The 6,000-nt window shown below is 43.0% G+C and overlaps 1 long non-coding RNA gene across 1 annotated transcript; it reads left to right on the forward strand.

Annotated features, from left to right (window-relative positions):
- Nucleotides 1-110: 110 nt before the first annotated feature.
- LOC122139490 lies at nucleotides 111-5,263 on the forward strand. Its single transcript, XR_006156344.1, has 3 exons — nucleotides 111-465; nucleotides 4,202-4,327; nucleotides 4,442-5,263. It is a non-coding gene; the product is annotated as an uncharacterized LOC122139490 (long non-coding RNA).
- The last annotated feature ends 737 nt before the right edge of the window (nucleotides 5,264-6,000 follow it).

Here is a 6,000-nt window from a genome sequence, read left to right on the forward strand (position 1 = left end):
CAGCCTAAAACCCTAACTTTTATCTAAGCAGAGTGTAATGGGGTACAGCAAAACAGTGCAGAAAATTACAATACTGGGATCCAGGGTATGTCGCGCGCAGTGGAGAATGCGTGTGACGTCACTGGCGAGGACGCGCAGGTGAGTCAGCGCTGCAGGTAACTTCTGTTTTCATTTTCTCCTGAAGGACTTGTGTTCTCTGATATGTGTTTGATATCTTTATTTTTAAGCGAATGAAGTGATTTCGTTGCTGTTTCGTGTTGTCTGTGGTTGATTTTAACATTTGTGTTCACATAAGACTAAGATTGTGTGTTTGAGTGAACGCTGTTTCTGGATTCTCAGGATCCGTTAAGCTGAATGATTAGTTTGTCATTTCCACACAGTGACAGAGTAAGTGCTGAAGATCTCACTCTTCATCATGAATCACACACAAACACCCCGAGATGAGGATTTCTCTCCAGGATGCAGGTACTTTTAAGACATATTAACAATAAAAACGGCAAGACCTTAAAGAAATCATTTATTAAAAGACACAGACATCAGAAAATTCACTTATTGCTATTTCGATTTTATTAGAACACAAATAATACAAAATCATGATTTGTATTTATTTATGTAAAAAAAAACAAAAAAAAAACATGACTTGTGAAATGTTTGTAACCCACGTCGCTCCTTTGCGGGTATAAACAGGTTGAAAACAGAAAGCGTGTTTGGCAATGTGTTACAACTAGTGGTGGGCCGTTATCGGCGTTAACGTGCTGCATTAACGTGAGACTCTTATCGGGCGATAAAATAAATATCGCCGTTAATCTATTCTCAAAGTTGGGTTGGGAGCTAGGTCTATACTACGCAAGCTATGATGACTTTCCCCGTGATAGTTTAGCGCGGATGTATACCTAGACGAATTGCACTGTAGGGGGCGAGAACGAGTCTTCGAACCTGTGTGTATGCCTACTGTGAAATTACCAAGCTTCCCAAAAAAAACCTCGACAAGACTCTCGCCTGTTTCACACATACTCTGTCTGCAGTGCGTATGCAGTCCGTGTGTGTGTGGTGCAGAAGCAGCACGGACTCATTGTGCTTTCACACAGGTTAGTCCACAAACACAACATTTGTTCATTATTCTATATTTCAAACCATGTTAAAAAAAAAATAAAAAAATTGTGACTTATCACAGAACAGTAACAATCTTTCATAATCATAGACATTAGTTTAAACTTAATAAATATAAACAACATATTATTCATGGATTTGACTTCTAGGTTTTTATAATAAGCTGCTCAAACAAGCGGCAAAACATTACACAACAATTAGCTCACTTTTCTTTGTTGGGATATAGCAAATATTTAAAATTAAAGCACCACTGACAGAAACAGTCGACTTTCGTACTTTTTGCATTTAAATCTCCTGTAGCTCAAGTGGTAGAGCATTGCGTTACCAAGTGCAAGGTTGGGGGTTTGAGTCCCCGGGAACACATGATAGGTAAAAATTGATAGCCCGAATGCACTGTAAGTCGCTTTGGATAAAAGCATCTGCTAAATGCATAAATTTAATTTAATTTAATTTAAATCTTTACTCGGGCAGTAATAGATTTCTGAACTGTTGAATTCGTACGTATCCTGGAACGCACTGATGGACCACAACCGCGTGAACGCTGGAATCCGTTAACATGGGTGCGTAAAAAAAAATAAATTAAAAATTCCAATGCATATGCACTGCAGACGGAGTATGTGTGAAACAGGCGTAAGGTTGTTTGCAACTTGTGCAATGCGCAATTAGTTTACTGTAGGAGTTCTTCCAGTCTCAAGTAGCACCTAAACGCAAAGCATCCCTTAGCTAATGCGGAAGATGCCGGGCCGAGCAATGTAGCGCAGTGGAAGAGTCGTCATCAAACTACTATGTCTGAGTGCAGCACAGCTCTATCAGTACTAACAAGTACATCTTATTGAACATAATTTGAATGCCTTCGGCAGAATTCAAATGAGCCATTTTAATCTAGATTAATCTTGATTAATTCCAAGATTACAGTGAGATTAATCTAGATTAAAAAAATTAATCTATGCCCACCACTAGTTACAACATTTTAGCTACATTTTTAAAACATTTGTTGTAAAATTGTGTGGAACAATGATGTCTATTCATGGGTATATTAGCCTACTGTATCATATTTGATACAGAAGTTTCTAGGGCCTATAAAGTATTAGCATGGTCAGAACTTTGCTGATAAATGTCTCAGGTTACGAATGTAACCATGGTTCCCTGAGTAGGGAAATGAGACACTGCGTCCTCTAAGGATCGCTATGGGGAACACCTCGTCGTGACCCGTGTCTGAAGCATACATTGAAAAGACACCAACGAGTTGGCCGGTGACAGCCTAGGACGCAGTGGACGCAGTGTCTCGTTCCCTACTCAGGGAACCATGGTTACATTCGTAACCTGAGACATTCCCTTACAAGGGAACTTCAAACTGCGTCCTCTAGGGGTCGCTATGGGGAACAGTATACCCACGCCGCCATGCTGAGGGGAGTGCAGGCCAGAATCATGGCGAACACTAAGTACCAACTCTACCATTTCCATGGGAGTTGCCCCTGCGACGTTTAGACGGCTGTCTGTGACAGTACCCCTTACGGCCAAAGGCCTAAGCTACATACCCAACTTGATTGTTAGGGCCTCGGCCCGGGGTAGAGCTGAAGGCTTGGAATCAGGAAAGATTCCTTTAAAGGGATACGGCTAAGAACCTAGCATTTTATACTAAGTCTTGCCTGTCACACAGGGGCTACTGCTTGCTTTCGCACAAGCTTGCTGAAGGAGCTGTCTCAACAGATCTCCAGTAGCAACACCCTGTTTAGATAGGTATCCGAGGATACATAGGTGGAGTGGCACCCAAGATGAACGGGGCTTTTACCAACTCAAGAAAGGGCACGAAGCAACCGATTTTCAAATACTATTCTAAGGAGGGGCTCTCGTGGCACTCTGATAGAGCAGCTCATAGATGGAATGGTGCATCTCAAATACAGAATGTTTGAGAGTCATCAACTCGATTTGTTGGAAATAATGCTGGAGCGCTCTGGGGAAAAACAGCGAACTCAGTCTCATATGAGAGGAGAATTCCGAATTCAGAGTAGCGCGCTCATAGGTGACCCTCATAGGAAAAGGGGAGCGCTGCTAAACTACCACGAGAATTGCCCAAATAGCCCCTTATGTTGAGAAAAGCGATGTTTGAAGTGTATAAACAAATACACACTGGCTGAATGGAGTCCAAGGAACCAAGGTCTAATCATCTCAAGAAAGGGAACAAGGCGGAGCGTGTAACCCTTACCAGACAGGATTTTAGAAAGTGCGCAGAGTCTTGCATGCACACTTACCACTTACATGGATTTTAGAAGGTGCCCAAAGTGTTCACGTGCACACTGACCACCATGTGGTTTTCAGAAAGTACACAGAGCTTAGCTTGTGTACCTAAAGGTTCCTAAGCATCGCAGAGGCGCTGAACCGCACGGAAGAGGCAAGCTCAAATTTTTACAAACCTCTAGCCAGGGGACCATCACCTGAGGCAGCAAATACAAGAAGACTTCTGTAACTGCCACCTTCACTTCCCGCTGGATGCGACAGCACAACTAAGCGGCCAGGAGACACAATAAGCTAACACTAAACATCTTTTTAAACATGGAAATCCGCTGCAAATATGTGCGATAATACATCAACTTTTATATGAGTGTGAGTATTTTCCCACAACAGACGGCCATGATTTTTTAAAATGCTGTTTGTCAGTAAAACAAAGAATGTATGAACACAGTCACCAGATCTAAATATTCACAACGAACACCCTTTCAATGTGTTTATTTTTTATTTTTCATGTTAAGTTAAAATGAGAATTTTATTTAAAACAATAAGACCATAGAACCTTCTTATGAAGGTATTTATCTTTTTAATTTTTCTTTTAATAAAATGAATGTCATCATTAAATCTGTTCAGCAGAAGAGATCAGATCCAGAGCTGTGTGTCATATTTATATTATGTTTCTGTTTTATATTAGATATTCATGTTACTGTGGTATTTGTATTAGTTATTATGGCAGAGAGTCTGTGAAATAACTTTAGTTTATGTTTTCTGTATCAACAGAGTATTGATGAAAATATATATATATATTTTTCAAAATAAAAGTTAATATTAATACAGTAATTCAAAGGTTTCTCTGTTATAGTTCAGTTTATCAGAAGAAATCAGAAGCAGAGCCCAGCTGTGTGTCTGTGAGGAGTGATGCTTCTTTGCCTCATCCAATTAATTTTATGAAGACTGACGAGTCTAGAGGTCATCCTCAAAATCTCAGGTACAAAATTTAATTTGCAACATAATATAAATATTTGTTTGTTTGTTTTATCATGTGATTATTTCATGATTTCATCTGATATTTTATCATTTGCTCACACACTCTCTGTTATAGTTCAGTTCATCAGAAGAGATCAGAAGCAGAGCCCAGCTGTGTGTCTATGAGGAGTGATGCTTCTTTGCCTCGTCCAATTAATTTGAAGAGTGATGACACAAGGTTTAACCTCAAGTATTAATGTAACGTAGAATAACAAAGGTTCACAGGTCAATAAACAACAGAGGTAGGCAACTGGGAAAACAAGACAGGGTAAAACGCTCAGAAATGTTAGCCGTGGCAGTAACAAGACCTCGCAAAGAGGTGATGCAAGGGTCTGGCTTATATGGCAGTCTCTGATAGGGAACACCTGGCCGGTGATCAGTCCAAGGTACGGGGCTTATGGGTAATGTAGTCAGTATCAGTGTACGTGAGTGTTTGGATGCATGTAAGTGTCAGTATTCGGGTGATGGTGCCCTCTGCTGGCCACTGGAGGGACTCACGGGGTTCGTATCCGTGACAGAGCCCCCTCCCTGCGAACGCCTCCTGGCGTGAGGTGGAGGACGAAGTCGGGGTCTACCTCGAGTTCGAGGGGCCGGTTTCTCTGGATGTTCTCTATGAAAATCTGTGGTTAAGTTGGGGTCAAGAATGTCCTCGGCATTGATCCAGGAACGTTCCTCTGGACCGTACCCCTCCCAGTCAACCACGTATTGGAGGACTCGTCCCCGACGTCTCGAATCAAGCAGCTCTCGCACCTGATAGGTCTCCTCGCTCTCCACCTGAACCGGTTGGGGACTCTGCTCACGGGACCTCCCCTCGCCCTCCTCCTCAGGGGCAGCAGCGGGCTTGAGCAATGACATGTGGAAAGTGGGAGAAATACGATATTTGTTAGGCAAAGCAAGGCGGAATGAAAAAGGTGTGATTTGTTGTGTGATTTTGAATGGACCCACGTACATTGGACTTAACTTTCGGCATGGCAATTTCATCCGAAGGTCTCTGGTGGACAGCCAGACCCATTGACCAGGTTGGAAAAGTGTGTCCAGGGCGTCGACGACGGTCGGCCTGTTCCTTCAGGCGCCATACAGCTTGTTGTAGGTGTACGTGGGCTTGATTCCATGTGTCCTCGCTTCGTTGAAGCCAATCAGTTACAGTGGGAACATTGGTGTGTTCACCTGACCAGGGAAACATGGGTGGTTGGTACCCTAGAATGCATTTGAAGGGGGTGATCCCGGTGGATGGCTTGATCAGGGAGTTCTGTGCATATTCGGCCCATAGGAGAAAACGAGACCAGTCCTCTTGATGGGAGCTGCAGTAGGAGCGGAGGAACCGAGTGAGCTCCTGGTTGAGGCGTTCCACTTGACCGTTGGCCTCGGGGTGATAACCAGACGTGAGACTTACGTTGACCCCTAGAGCTTGAAAGAAATCCTTCCATAACCGAGAGGTGAATTGAGGACCTCTATCCGAAACGATGTCGTCAGGTATGCCGTAAAACCTAAACACCCAATTACACAGGAGTTCGGCGGTCGGCAGGTACGTAGGTTTTATCCGGTGGACAGGTGGCTGGTGGTGCTTCTTGTGAATTGTGCTGTTCTATTAGGGTCATTATATCCCACTGGATGGGAGCAACCACCACCTGGAAG

The sequence above is a fragment of the Cyprinus carpio genome, chromosome B13, assembly GCF_018340385.1.
Source record: "Cyprinus carpio isolate SPL01 chromosome B13, ASM1834038v1, whole genome shotgun sequence".
In the NCBI taxonomy this organism is placed as follows: Eukaryota; Metazoa; Chordata; class Actinopteri; order Cypriniformes; family Cyprinidae; genus Cyprinus; species Cyprinus carpio.